We start from the raw sequence: 15,493 nt of genomic DNA on the forward strand, positions 1-15,493 counted from the left end.
TAGATCAGCTCTATGCCGAGAAATGAAGTTGATGAAAGTAGGTGCATGACAGACGTTGAATGATAATACATTCCAAAGGCATTGGATAGTTGACTTAAAAACTTTTAGCCATCAAAGGATCTTGGTGTGAATAGTATAGGAAGGATATGGGGGATATCAACATCCAAGTAGAGATCAACATTGATTTAAAAACCTGACTATTTTCAGAATTTTTTAATAGATATTTCTAAGTAGCCTTAGTTGATGTCAGTTTTTGTCGATGTTACAGTATGTTTGAGTTTGTTTTTTTGCTAAATGTGCAATACAGATATCTTTTGCAAAAGAAAAAATACTTAGTTGAATAACACAAATCATTGGCGATGTTTTTTTCTCTTTTCTTTGTGCAAAGGATCCATCTATTACTTTATGGCTTAGGACTGGATTGGTTTCACTACTGACTGTACAATTAGTACAGTTAGTGCTATGAGCATTTCATCCAGCGATACCACGTGTGTAGCCATTTTTGTTCTCCTGCTCTACTACCTCACGAATTGCAAGAATGGTGAATAATACTGGTTTCACTTTCACCATAGGCAAAGGCAAACTATTGCTCATAGGGTTGGACCTGTGTAGCACATGCTATCTTAGTAAAATCTGGTAGCTATTCACTACAAAGGTTCCAGTTTCCAAAGCTAAGGGCTTTGATTATATATCATCATGTATTCCCCTGCCACATAAATGTTTTATTTTATAATTCTTTTGAAAGGAATGTGTTTCCCTTGTGTAGCCAGACAACTTGGATGCACAATGGTTTATGTGGAAATAGTTAGCTAAAGCTATTGAAAGATCAAATTAAGAAAACACAACAAAACCGGTTACTTTTTCTTTTTCTTTTTCTCTGATTTTGCTCAGTAAGTTTTTTTACCTTCTTATTCATCTTTTAATATTTGATAAATAACATTTACACTCTAATTAAATGGAAATTTTCTCAAGTGGCAGGGGGGGGGTGAGAGGACAGCCAAATATTCTACTTAACCCAAAGGTTTTCAAATCCCAACAGACCAAGAAGGGATGAATAAAATCATATTAGAACATATCAAACCTTTTTATGGTCCAGAAACTTAATCACTGATCTGGTAACTGTAAGATCATTTTGCCAGATCTATAATTTATTGAAGGGGCTCAGTGTGGTGAATGTTCTGTGTCTTAGATAACACTGGCTTGAGTTTTGTGGTGATTAATTTATTCTCATCTAAGAAGCTTTACATGTGTATTAAACATAAGGGCTGATTTATAAACTAGGTGCTAAACTATGTCAGTGCAAACACTTACATCAGCCAATAAGATCTTTGCTTTCATTTTCTAACTTGATGTAGACTGTTAAACGCTAATTTCTGATTGGATGCTACTGGCAACAGCACTAGTATAATTTAGGTCCATGGTTACAAAGGGAACTGGCACATGAGGGCATTAAATCCTCACTTTTCTGTATCTGAAACATTTGCAGCAGACTTTATGTAAAGATACTGGTACAGATAGTTATATTTGCAGATTTCTTTTGTCAATGACATGAAATATGCAAACATAGTAGCCGGTTACTAATAGTCAATAAAAAGAGTCCTGGGGAGTTCTGGCAACCATTTATCCTCCAATTAATTTTAAAACTTTAATTGAGGAAAACCAATGAATGAATGAATAAATAAAGAAACTGGCAATAGTGTTTTACCTGTTTGTTATATACCTGATGTAGTGACAGAATCCACACAGGTTAAGGGCCACTTTACTATACTGTAATTCACGGATGCACCTAATCCAGGATTCGGTTCAGGATTCAACCAGGATTAAGGCTTTTTTAGCTGGATTTAGCTGAATCCAAGTGCCTGGCTGAACTAAATCCAAATCCTTAAAATCATGTGACTTTTCCTCACACAATCCAGGAAGTTTACATACTTTAAAACTGCACGGGTTCTCTTTGATCCTTCCTGGCACCAATATGCATATGCAAATTAGGGTTTTCGAATACAGTTTGGGATTTGGTCAAATCTTTCATGATGGATTCGGGATCACAAAATAGTTGTTTTGGTTCATCCCTGATATAATTTACTATAATAGCAGTATGTGTAAAGCACTAAAGGGCCTATTTACTAGCAGTCACATTTCTTTTTTTCCCACAAATCTCTAAAAATGTGTGGGTTTTTCGTATTTCTTTAAAACTCAAACAATTCGAAATCTTTTAAGTATAAAGACCACAAAAACTCTAATACAAAACTACACCAAGTAAAAACTGTTGAGGTCCTAGACAAGTCAATGAGAGCTGCACTGCTCCTATTGGACCATCAATTTTGACATAATTATCTGAAAAACTAAAATTTTCAGAGGTTTTCAAGGTATTCTTATTTTTTTAGTGCATTGTTCAGCATTTCTTTTCCATTCGTACTTTTTATATTCAAAACTTTTAATAAATTCCATGGCATTCATAATTTTAGAGGAATAGAGTTTAATTAAATTTTGAGTTCATGGGAGTTTATGGGCATTTATGGGAGTTTTTACAAACTTCCATGAACTCGAAATTCAACTGTTGATAAATCTGCCCCTTCATGTCACCCCCTCCATTCACACTATGATTTTTCTGAAGCTTTTCCTTTCCATATAGAATTAACATCACAAAACTAACTTTATTCATTGGCACTGTCTCAAAATTTCCATTGAGTTAAACATGAATAAAATATAAACTAATATCCATTTTGCAGTTAATATATTGCTCTGTACCTGCCAAGCCACTTTACCATGTACCAAAGACTTTGGAAACATCTTGTACTAAGTAGATATGTAACTTATGGTTCCAGGTGAAAAGTGTTTTTTGCAATTGATTTTTGACAGTTTAAAATTTTTGTTCTAAAATTGATGGATTTCTTGTTTATTTATTGTATTTATTTATTGTATTATTTCTTTAAAATAAGAGAAAAATAAGTATAAAGATAATTAATTAAAATAAAATAACATTTTAAGCAAGAAAATAGCTCTTGCCTGTAATTAAAACACCTCATGAAAATAGCACCCGCATTTCCCTTGCATGAATTCCTTGTAGCATCCCATTATGATGCTGAGAGTGTCCACTACTTCATAACCAAACTGCTTTGCAAAGTTTAGTATGAGCAGGTTGTCATAATATAAATGTTTTATTTGCGTCTATTGAGTTACTGCCCATCATTAGGCTAATTTAAAATGATTGGCTTTATTCTAAATAATTAGGCTAACCCATAATTGCTTGTAGGAATGTTTCCCACTTACAAAATTCATAAAAATAATTGCTGAAAAGTATGTTTTTGTTTAAAAAAAGAAAAGAAAAAGAAACCAGCAAAAGGAATAGTTAAGGTCAAAATGCACCAATTACCTGGAATATAGTACGTTTCCATGATTTGGATCTCCATACCTTAAATTTGCTAAAATAATTTAAACATTAAATAAGCCCAAATAGGATTGGTTTGCCACCAATATGAATTCATGCAATTTAGTTACCATCAAGTTCAAGGTATGCAAACCCTTATCCAGACACCCATTATCCAGAAAAAGGATATTTTTAAAAACAAGAATTATTTGCTTAAAATTGACTCTACGGAAAAATGGACTCTATGGAAAATGGTCTTCTTGTTATGTGTAGCTTTCTAGATAACAGGTTTCTGGATATAAGATGCCATACCTGTAAAATGCACAAGTTAGAAATAAATATGATAGATTTTCCAATTCTCTTGTTATAAATGAGGTCCTGTAATGTATTTAAGCAAAGTGTAATTTACTCTAGGTTGGTTAACTCTGGTGGAAAAAAAAAACTTTTATTGATATTTAGATACAGAAAGCGGTCTGGTGAATAAGTGAACATATTTTATTTACTCAAAAACAAGAGGTTAAGGGCCACTTTACTAATACTATAATTCACGGATGCACCAAATCCAGGATTCATTAAATGTGCCTGTTTGTGATACGCATATAATAAGGCTACCTTTATGAGTATATTTTAAAGCAAATTAAAACTAATCTGCACTACTGGTGCTCACCATCTTTCTTTCTTTCTTATTCACTAGGGAGGCTGAGCTTACAGAGAGATACACTATACACAGTCTGCCAGTTTACATTTAGATGAGAAATATATCAATGCATAAAATCTGCACAACAAGTATAAAATAAAAGCAAAGAGCATTTGAAAAGTTTAATATGCACTCACATGATACATTGCATTTAAATGACATATCATAAATAACAGCAATGATAGGTGGATTTATATTTTATTTTTAGCATTGACTATATCAATGTTTTATATTGGTGGATTACCAGTTCAACCTTCTCCTATTCTCTCTTTATCTACTACTCCAAGGGGCCGATGATTTGTGGTTTTTCAGGCTAATTTAGCTCTTCACAGCTTAGGGCAAGCGTAAATTATGAGACCACGGTCACGGTTACTCTGCCTTCTCCAGCTTTGTGGTGTACCAGGGATAGAAACTACTAGGCAGCAGCTTTTGGGGCAGCTCCAGCATTTTTTATATCATCTTCTCTAACTGTTTTCTTGAACTTGAGCAAGTGGCCATAATTTTTTCCATTAATCATAAACGATTGACTCCTTTTCTATCTATATATCACTTTCATTTGGAATCAAATCTATTTATTAAGCATTGCAGAGCACTGTAGATTCTTTGGTATTAATTAATTAGACTATGGATGAATTCTCTATGAATTGGTGCTGGGGTGTAATTTATTAAACATTGCACAGCACTTAAGATCTGTGATATAAATTATTTATTTAACTTTAAATGAATTGGTCGCTCTAAGTGGATTTAAGTATTGCAGAGCACTTTAGAATTTTAGAATTTTGGTACTAATAGCCTAATAAGAATTCTTAAATGAATTGGTGCTCTAATCGAATCCCATGATTATTGGTTATTAACTAGAATTATTTATCAATTTAATTTATTGACATTCTTGTACTGCACTTTAGTTATTAAATTCAAGCACCAGCACTTCTTCGGGCGGCTAATTTTTCGCAATACCTTCCCGCCGGCTAGAATGTAAATCGCCAACGGGATGGCACTCAGATCACTTTGTTTTTCCAAAATCGCCTGAAGTTGCTTCACAAGGAAATTTCGGGCGACTTCGAAAAGTTTAAGTGATTTAAGTGCCATCCCGCTGGCAAATAGGCAAAAAGGTATTACAGGCAGATTAGTCGCCCGAAGAAGAGCCAATTTGTTGCAGGTAGACTAATCTCCCCAAATAGCAGCGTGTGCCACAACCTTTATTGAACAAGGCAACATAAAATATAAAATAAGTACCCTGTGGTAAGAGCCACAGTAGGAAAGAGGTCCCTGCCCAAAAGAGCTTAGAGGTATCTATCCCTTTAAATACATGCTTGGGTAGAAAAACATGTATTAGAATGTTCTGCAGTTGTGTGCCACATATAGCTTTGAGCAGAACAGCATTTTGTGTATAAAGAACGATATTTCATTTGGCTTAAGACGTGTTCTGTGTATACACAGCATGTTTCTTCATATTTAGTAGGCATTGCCAGGAATGTGTTTGCTTGTCACCTTGGATACGTTACATGGACATTTTAGTGTCAACAAAGAGCAGAGCCAACAAAACACATATGGAAAAAATTACACTATAATATTACAAAATCCTATCTGCAAACAAAAGTAATTTCAGGTGATTAATTTGACCTTTGGAAGAGTACGGAGGTGCATTAATGAGCATGCAATATGTTTTTAGGATTTTTGCATTGCATTGACATACCATTCACAATATGTTTATTGTGCCCCTCTGTTGTATTAGTGCACCTGCATGTTGAGCGTACATTATAACTGCATTCTTTGCCTGATGGGGCTAATCATGGCAGTGGTAAAACTTGGGTCCATTGGTGTAAGGAAAATCATTGAGTCCATAAAAGCCCCTAAAGGCTGAGACCAGTTTGGACCAATACAATATGAGTTTAAACCAACAAAATGTCGACAACCTTGAACATTAAGTGGCAAGTAAAATATATATAAGATAAGATATAAGAACAGTATTCAAAAGTAGAAATTCATGTCCCACTGCAACTCCTTCAGTTAAATTGAATAAGAGAAACAATAGCCTGTCAGAAAGCAGTTCTGTAGTGCATCACTGGCTCTTTCAGAAAGCACATGGCCAGGGAAAATGACTTTAGATGGCTGCCCACACACCAATATTACAACCAAAGTAATACACTTGTTGAGTTAAGACTTACATTTTACACAGTAGAATGAATTATTTGTGTAAACAGTGTAATTTAGAAATAAAAACGAAAAATCATGACATAATCCCTTTAATAACCATTGTCCAAATTCCTACTTAGAACTACATCAGCAACAATTTTCACAGCCCTGTATTCTGCAGTCACTGGTTCAGATATATAGTCCAAGGGAACTCTGAAGTATTGCTGTACAGTATTACTCCTCACCAGAACCACCACCAAGTGAGCCAATGTTTGACATTTGTACTTGTCTATAATGGCAATAATACCTTTGCCTTTGAGTTGTTGGAAACCTAATTAACATGGGCTTTAACAATTAACTAATGCTGATGTGTGCAGAGTTAAATATATAAGCATTTTACATTTAATTCAATTTTCTTAAAAAATTTTTTATTTTAAATTGAGACTATAGTCCTTGAAGTTCCACCCAACATACTGTACAGATCTATTGTTACATTCACGTATATTGTACTTAACTAATTGAGATCCCTGTAACTTCAGATATTATGTTTTTCCAAGAAATTATCCAAGTCACTAATATACTGTCATTAATAGAATGTGCCATCACAACATAACCCAGCACATGATTCCACAACTTCACCACCCTCACTGTGAAGATCCATTTGCACTACTTCAAATTTAAGTTCACTTTCTCAAGTCTAAATGAGCGGCCTTTTGGTTTTTTTTTAATTTTTTGATGTGAATAAAAACGTTCAGCAATCTGCCTATAATGCCCTTTAAAGACCTTTTTATTCAAGAGAGTATTTTATTGCATTTAGTTGCCACTGACTGGCACTGCATATAGTTTTATGGTCTGTTTTCCGCAAAATCCAATCCTTTTTTTTTTTTCAAATAAGGAGGCCCCCCAACACACTACCATTTATTTTATAAATAAAGTTTATTTTAACCAAGGGCATAACCTTGCACTTATCAACATGAAACTTAATTTGTCAGTTGCTGCCCAATTCTCTGCTATCACCAGCTATAATAGAGAATATAATACCAAGCTATATAATACCAAGCTCGTTCTTTGTAATCTATCCTTCAGTCAGTTCTCCATCCAAGTAAATCACTAACCTTCTTTGTGGTAATATATAAAATGCTTTAGCAAAAGATCACACCTACAACTATAATTCCACTTTTACAATTACCTAGGTCGATTGAAAATGAATCATTCATTAGTTGAAACTCATTTGTGTAAAACAGACTAAAAATAGTTCAAAATCTCAGCTTTCTCCCTGATTTCATCAACCAATTTACCTCCCTTTGATGCTAATAGTCCTACCTTCTCTTGAGTCATTCTTGTAATTTTTACATATTAAAAAAAGAATTTTGGATTTTTTTCTACTCCACACTTCAAAGCCCTTTTAATTCTCTATTTTGGCTTGTCTTATTGCATTTTTGCATGCTTTATTGACTTCTTTGTACCCAATAAAAGTTTCACTGTGCCAGCTAACTTGATTGCCTTAAATGCAGATTTTTTTCTTACAAACCTCACTGCTTAACCATAATGGTTTTGTTTTGCTACATATTTTCTGCAAGGGGAATATACTGACAGGTATTTTTCTTAAGCAGGATTTCAAAGACATTCCGTTTCCTTCTGAGTTTAACCCTGTGGAAACTTTAACCCTGTAATGAAAAGCAACATATTGGCTGTTCAAACAAATATTTCATAACCATAATAGATCATTTATTATTTCATATTCCATTCTGGTAACATCCAAAATGAAAGAAGACTCTTATTGTTGTTCTGTATTGCCTCTGCAGTTTGAATGCAACTATAAACTTCTTCAGTTAAAAAAGTTTTGCAGAATTTGCATAGTTTACATATGTTGTACAAGCTTAGTTGTCAAGAAAAATAATGTGAATGTCATTTATTTCAAGAAGGGGAGCAGGAAGTCATAGCAATTATATCTGTAATTCACACATCAATGTTAGGGAAAACGATTAGGACATATAACAACAACAAAAAAAGAGTCAGTCAGGAATAGATTTATCAAAATCCAAGAAATTTAATTTATTTTCTCATCAAAAAAATTCTCAACAGTTGATATTTTCCAACTCAAGTGTAAAAAAGCTAATTTGAGGGGGAAAAGTAATTGTGGGATAAAATTCTGCTTTAGAAAAAAAACAACTAGAGAAAACTCACTTTTCTGTTTTACATCATTTCACCCAAACCTCACAGCATAATAAATCAGACCCTAAACATTTTAATCTGAATTTTGCAGATTGTCAGTTGTGATTTATCCAAATCCCCAAGCCTTGGATTTGATTCATCCCTTTTTAGGAATTGTATGCTCAATGATTTACAAGTAGACAATAGATGTAGGAAAGCCATGAGGAAGGCAATCAGAAGTGGCATTAGTAGTAGAAAGATGGAGTTTATACTGCCAGTTTACAGATTATTAGAGGAGATCAATTAAAATTGATTCATAATTTAATTACTGAGGAACTGAAAAATACTGTGAAAAGTTTTAAGACCATCATAGCTACAAATGTTGGGAGGGATTTGATACAATAGAAACATTTCATTTATGGTTCAGTTAAGTAAAATAAAAAGCAGTTTAATATAGAAAATGCACAAATAACTGTAAAAATCGAATTTCTAGCATACATACCGCTGATAATGAATGAATACCCTGAACTGGTAGGTGAAATCACATCCCTATTGATTTTACAATTATCAAGATATGCAATATGTTTTCCATGTGGAAAGAAACAGTGTTTAATATTAGACATCTAATTTATGCTTCAGATGGAATGCTAAAACAAATTGCTTTGAATTCAGGATGACTACATTTGGCCACGTGTATCATCATTTTTAAAATGTGATTATCCTTAGATGTCTTTGAATTGTATAATCAAGATTAGAGCGTGCCAGTTTTAACCACAGTCCATATGTGGTTTTACTGTAATTTAATCTGGTTTGAGTAGATGGAACACTGTCCCTAAGGACAGCCAGTTGTGTAAGGTTCCCTACAAAAGGCTTCATTAACTAATTATTATGTGAACAGGGTCAGATATAAAATGGAGCCCTAGTACTATCAAGTAGATATATTGGATTTCCATGGTACTTTTTTTGCATTATAAAAAAAATCACATGTTTATGCACCAATGGATCTACAGCAGCTAAAATGCCCATCAACAATACATTTTTAAACAAAAGACCAAAAATGCAGTCTTGGGGAGATGGAACTGAGTTGCTCATCCTTATGCATGGGTGTACACTGAAGGAAGAGAAAATGGGTGCAAATACCAAATCATGTTGGTATAATTTCATACTAAAAAATTGTAGGGGCCAGCAGACTGTTTATAGAGTTGCCTAGTAAAAATATCCATCTATTGAAAGGGCTTACAAGTAATATTGGAGCACAATACACAGTGAGGAAAAGACATACAGCTCCTCTAATCATACTGAAGAATCACTAAAATTTGTCTGAATTATGTTCTTCTTGTAAGAGTTGAGAAGGTATAAGATGTTAGTGCACTTAACACCAAAATACCACTTTTAATGCACTTTTGCATTTAGAGTAATAACAGTGAATTTTAAAAAATGAATAAAGTATGGAAGGGGACATTTTTATTCAAAAGCATTGATTTTCCTTTAGTATTCCCATATGCAGCCTTTTCCCTGTGTGACTAAATAACAAAAGCATAGCACATGGATTAGTCCTGATTACTTGCTTTAAGAAAATGACTAAGGAATACATTAGCAGCATTATGTTTATGTATTAGCATATTAAAGGAAACATTTACCATATAAAAGGACCGCTCTAAATATAAATCTGAACACCACTCTGTACCAAAATATTTCCAGTATTAAGTCTTATTGAAACCAACCTTGATTGGCAGCTTGTACGTTTCCTGAGTGTTATTTGCTGATTGCATTTCCTGAATGTGTAACAATACCCTCTCTTTTCCTGATTGTGCCTTCTTCTTTGCTACAGGTTCCCACAATGTGACAGATTCCAAAGTAATTTACCTTTCCCAGTATAGAATCCAACATCTAGGGGCAGATTTATCAATGGTCGAATTTCGAAGTGCAAAAATCTTCGAAATTCGACCATCGAATAGATTACTTCGACATTCGAAGTATTTTCAACATCAAAAGATCGTACTCCGATCGTACTCTGATTGTACTTCGAATCAAACGATTCGAACGATTTAATTGTACGATCGTACGATTTCACTTCGACTTCTAAAAACTTAGCCAAATGTTGCCTAAATGTTCTAGGAGGTCCCCATAGGCTAACATAGCAATTCGGCAGGTTTAAAGTGGCGAAGTGTCGAAGTTGAAGTTTTTTAAAGAAACAGTACTTTGATTTTCGAATGGTCGAATAGTCAAAGTATTTTCAGTTTGAGCCGAATTTAGGCCTATTCGATGGTCGAAGTACCCACAAAATAGTTTGAAACTTCGAAAATTCACTTCGACCCTTAGTAAATCTACCCTCTAGTGTAAAAATTGAAATTGGGAGGGTATGACAAGAGCTCCTTGCAATCTTAAATAACAAAAATACCAAAATACCATCATGTCGTTATTTATGTGAATTTGGCTATGTTTTATGTATGTGCAAGTCGGCACTAGGAGAGTTTATATACTTGTATATATTTGTGCTTGGTTGGAAGCACTCAATGCATTATATGGAGAAAGTTATTTGTTGGAGCGAATAAGCATTACAGTAGTTGAATTTGTCATGTCTATGTACAGTAATATATTTTATATGTTTTATATTATTCATTATCACCTATTTCTGGGTATTCACAGATTTTTCATTCATTTGTATAGTGCTAATTGATATGCCCTTTTGGGACTAATGACTGCAAACAAGATGTTGAAAGTACCTAGAGCTAGAATTGAATACATTGGAGTGAAATGCTTGATTAGTTATTTTAATAGCATAATTATCTCAAAGAGAAAACAGATAATTAGGGAAGGTGATAGTTACTGTCTATAAAGTGTGACAAATCTGTCAGATTGTGCAGTTCAGATTGTTTGGGACTAGCTGATTATCTAAGGGAGTTTAGCCCAATCTTGCCTCGCTGCTATTTCTTGGCACATTGGCCCTTGTTGTGCCTGTTTTCAAGCATTATCCCAATTTTGACCATGATTCATGCCCCTTGTCCTAAGCCTTTTGGTCTGTCTTTGACTTTGCTTGTCTAACCTGTGTCTGTACTTCAATTGGCTGGTCTGTTCTCTGACATAAGTAGGTTTCCAGTTACTTTCACTGAAAAAAAATTAAGTGGAGACCAGTATTGGTGGGGGGTTGCCCCACTTTAGGCAGTTCCAGCTGTATTCTTTCCTTGCTATGACTCATACTATCTAATGCATAATAATGGTCAGCTTGCAAAGCTCTATATCCAGCACTGATCTGTCTTCAGTTGGACATTACTAAAGTTTATATTATGTGAGCATAATTTAAATAAAAGTAGGGTCAGCCAGCCCCAAGCTTAATGCCCACAATAGTTCTGATCAAAATTCTTATGCTGTATATAAGCTACTTGACACCATTACTCTTGGACTTTACCTATCCAGGACTTTGTGAATGATCTGCATGTGGTCTGAGTTTAGCCACTGGACTCCACCTACAACCAGCACAGTCATATGAGAATTATTGAGGGGTTGTGATCTGAAACCCAAAAATGCAAAAATAAATGTAAAGTGGTAATAACTGAAAAGAAACAGTATTTGCACACCTTTATTATAGGTTAAGGCATAGATGAATAAATAATAACCTGGAATGAATGTTAAAAATTTTAAACTGACTGTATTAACTACTAGTTCATGTTCATCTGTTTTTATTAGATTATTTGGATATCCTTATCCAGTGAGTGCTGATTTAAGGCAATGTAATTAGCGACGTTTTTGAACTTTGATTTGCTTTCATTTGTAATAATAGCAGCAAAACTTGTAATGTTGAGCATGTGCTTTGGTAATCTGATTTGAGTATAAAATATGTCCCCTTCTAGCTAATTTAGTCTGCTCTCTGATAAATGGCTCCATGTAGATAACAAACATAATTGAAATGTCTCTATTTTTATATTGGTAGACCAATATGGAAAAACACTGTGGTAGATAAAAGTTACAAATTGCCTTAGTGCTACTACTATGAATGTCAAATAGTAATTAATACAAAAACACAGAGCCATCTTAAAGGAAAACTATTCCGCCAAAATGAATACTTAAACATCAGATAGTTTACATCATATTAAGTTGCAAAGAATCTTATTAGTGACATACCAAATAATAAGCTGGAATATATATTTAAGTAAATATTGCCCTTTTACATCTTTCCTCATGAGCCCCTATTTTATGATATTCTCTGTGCTCCTTCAGAGATCTCCTGACCAGAAATAATGCAGCTGTAACTATAACAGGAAGAAGAGTGGGAGCAAAAGACAGAATTTTGTCAGTTAATTGGCTCATGAGACCCAAAATATATGGGTTCTTTTTGGTTTGTTTGTGTGCACTGGGACTCATTGGATCCCAGTGGGCGACTCTTATTTCTTAAAAGGGCAATTTTTTTTAGGACTACCCAATGGCAAATACTAACAGAAATGTTTATTATGAAATGTTTATTTACATGAAGCTATGTTTTACATATGAGCTGTTTTATGCTATTTGTTTTTTATAGAGACCTACATTGTTTGGGGTTATGGTTTTCCTTTAATGGACAAGTCTATTAACATAACTCGTTCTTTATATAATACAGAAAAATGTTAGCTGTTTTTGTTCCACCATATAATCCACATTATGAAAAGCCTAATAAACACATTTTGCGACCTTCTCTTTTTTTTCAATAGTTTTTATTTGAGTTTTAACATTTTTAGAGTGAAAAAGTAGTTTTACATTTATGTAACATCATCAAATATTTGCATATAAAGGAAAGGTAAAGAAAGAGAAAGAACAAAGATAGATTCGGTCCTATCTTGGTCTAGCAAAATGGCTGAATGAATTAAAATAAATAAATTAAATTAAAAGTAACTTTTGATGGCATGTAATGTTTAATAAAAATGAGTATTATGCAATACATGTTCTAAGGTGGTTTCTGTGAGGTCGCCAGAGTATCATTAACTATCGATATATAATGAATTTATGGGCTCACATTTGAGGAAAATACGTGAAATATAATTATAGAGTAATAGTAGTCTTGATCGAAAACAATAGAAAATATGACCAAACAAACATCAGTATATATTGTTAACAGATAGTAATCACCAGGGGATCGAAGGTGTTCCTGTAGTTGGGAAAGAATATCTATACCATGGTTCCCAAATGTTGAATCTTGAATTTCTCATATTTGTCAATGAGTATACTGGTTAGTCTTTCATTAACCATTATCCAGTTCAGCTTGTCTTTAAAGTGTGAAACAGAACCCAAGGAGATTTCCAATGTTTAGCTATTGTAATTTTTGCAGCCAAAAACATAAAAGTTATCAAAGACTTTTTATTGGTATCGGTGTTGGATATCTTTTTATTTAAGACAGCGTTTAAAGGATCTTTCCTAAGTTTGACCTGTGTTACTGAATATTTGATAGTATATACCCGAGTCCAGGATCTTTGAATATTTGGACAGTTCCACCAGATATCCATCACCGTACCTGTTAGACCACAGCCTCTAAAGCATTCTTGGCTAAGTTGGGGGTTTATTCTATGTAGACAGGAAGGGACCATATACCGGAGTGTGAGAACTTTATATGCGGTTTCCAGCAATGAAATATATTCCTGGAACAGTGGGCTGTAGTTTCCCAAATCGTATCCCAGGTTTCTTTATCTATGGTAGTGTTGAGGTCTTTATCCAATGCCATAACATAAGATAAGGGAGTTTGGGAATGTATGTCAAGAAGTAAACGATATAGGTATGAAATTAAACCTCTTGAGTATGGGTATTTAATGCAAACATTTTCGAAATAGGTGGGATTTAAAGGTGTTTTGTCTTTATTAAATGTAGTGGCTTATTTGTTGGAATTGAAATATCTCAGACGGAGATATAATAGACCAGCTTTCAGTGCCTGATATAGAATAAAAATTATATGTATGTCTGAAGCCATTAGATGTCCATCTTTGAAAAGGTTTGGAAAATAAACCTGGAGGGAACAAAGGATCACCAAGAATGGGACGACCTTCTCTTTGAACACATTAAAGAGACACTGACATCAGAAAATAACCTTTTTTTTTTTTTTTATCATAACATTGTCTTTGAATGCTATTTATAATTTTTCTATAAAAGTATTTGCCTGATGCTTTTACATTACCTTTCTTACTACTCTGTTCCTGTATGAGGGGGCTGCCATATTTGTGAGGCAGGAGTCTGTTAGCATTAGAAACTCTAACTGACAGGTTAAGAAGGGACAGTCAGGTTGGCAAAACAGTCAGGTTTAGTAACTTCAAGTGACAATTACTTACAAAAGCAGAACTATCAGCAAAAAACGATCAACATGACATATGGGTAACTTTTAGGGGCCCATTTACTTAGTTCGAGTGAAGGAATAGAGGAAAAATAGTTCGAATTTCGAATGGTCGAATATGGACTTCGACCATCGAATGGGCTACTTCGACCTTCGACTACGACCTTCAACTTTGAATCGAACGTTTCGAACTAAAAATCGTTCGACTATTCGACCATTCGATATTCGAAGTTGAAGGATTTTACTTTGACGGTCGAATATCGAGGGTTAACGACTGATGACAGAGTTAATTCCTCTGTCATCAGTCGTAAACACACTGCATAATTGTGTCAATTTGCTTTAAATGTATGGCTTTTATTGCAATACAATCCTGTATTTAAGCCCTACTACATGTATAAGACACTGTCCTTTTTCATTTTCAGTTTCCTCTTTATATTCAAACTCTAAATCTTCTCACCAGAAAATTGAACAAGTATATCTTTATAGCTATTACACTGTAAGACTATATTTGATGAATACCTTTCAAAAATGAATTGTTCCAATGTGTTTTCAAATGTTGGCCTTTTTGTGGCCTCTATCCAGAACTGTGGGTAGTGAGAGTAACTAATAGCTGTTCTGCCTTTATTTATATTGTAGAATTTCATGGCATGAGACTTCTGCCATTCTTGCAGTGTTTCATTTACTCGCTCTAACAGATAATACATCATGCCCCTGTTAGTTGAGTCGCCAATAAACAGAATCTTATTGTGGGGAGAGAAAAACAATTTCATAGTTTATTAAGCATTATTTGGTATAAAAGATATATCACAAGACAAGGTACAATGTCAGCTTCAATACTGTGCTTGCTATG

The 15,493-nt window shown here is 33.9% G+C and overlaps 1 pseudogene; it reads right to left on the reverse strand.

Moving 5' to 3' along the window:
• Positions 1-3,012: 3,012 nt before the first annotated feature.
• LOC121402039 overlaps positions 3,013-15,493 on the reverse strand; it is a 67,130-nt pseudogene continuing 54,649 nt past the window's right edge.

Source organism: Xenopus laevis, chromosome 3S (assembly GCF_017654675.1).
Source record: "Xenopus laevis strain J_2021 chromosome 3S, Xenopus_laevis_v10.1, whole genome shotgun sequence".
Taxonomy (NCBI): Eukaryota; Metazoa; Chordata; class Amphibia; order Anura; family Pipidae; genus Xenopus; species Xenopus laevis.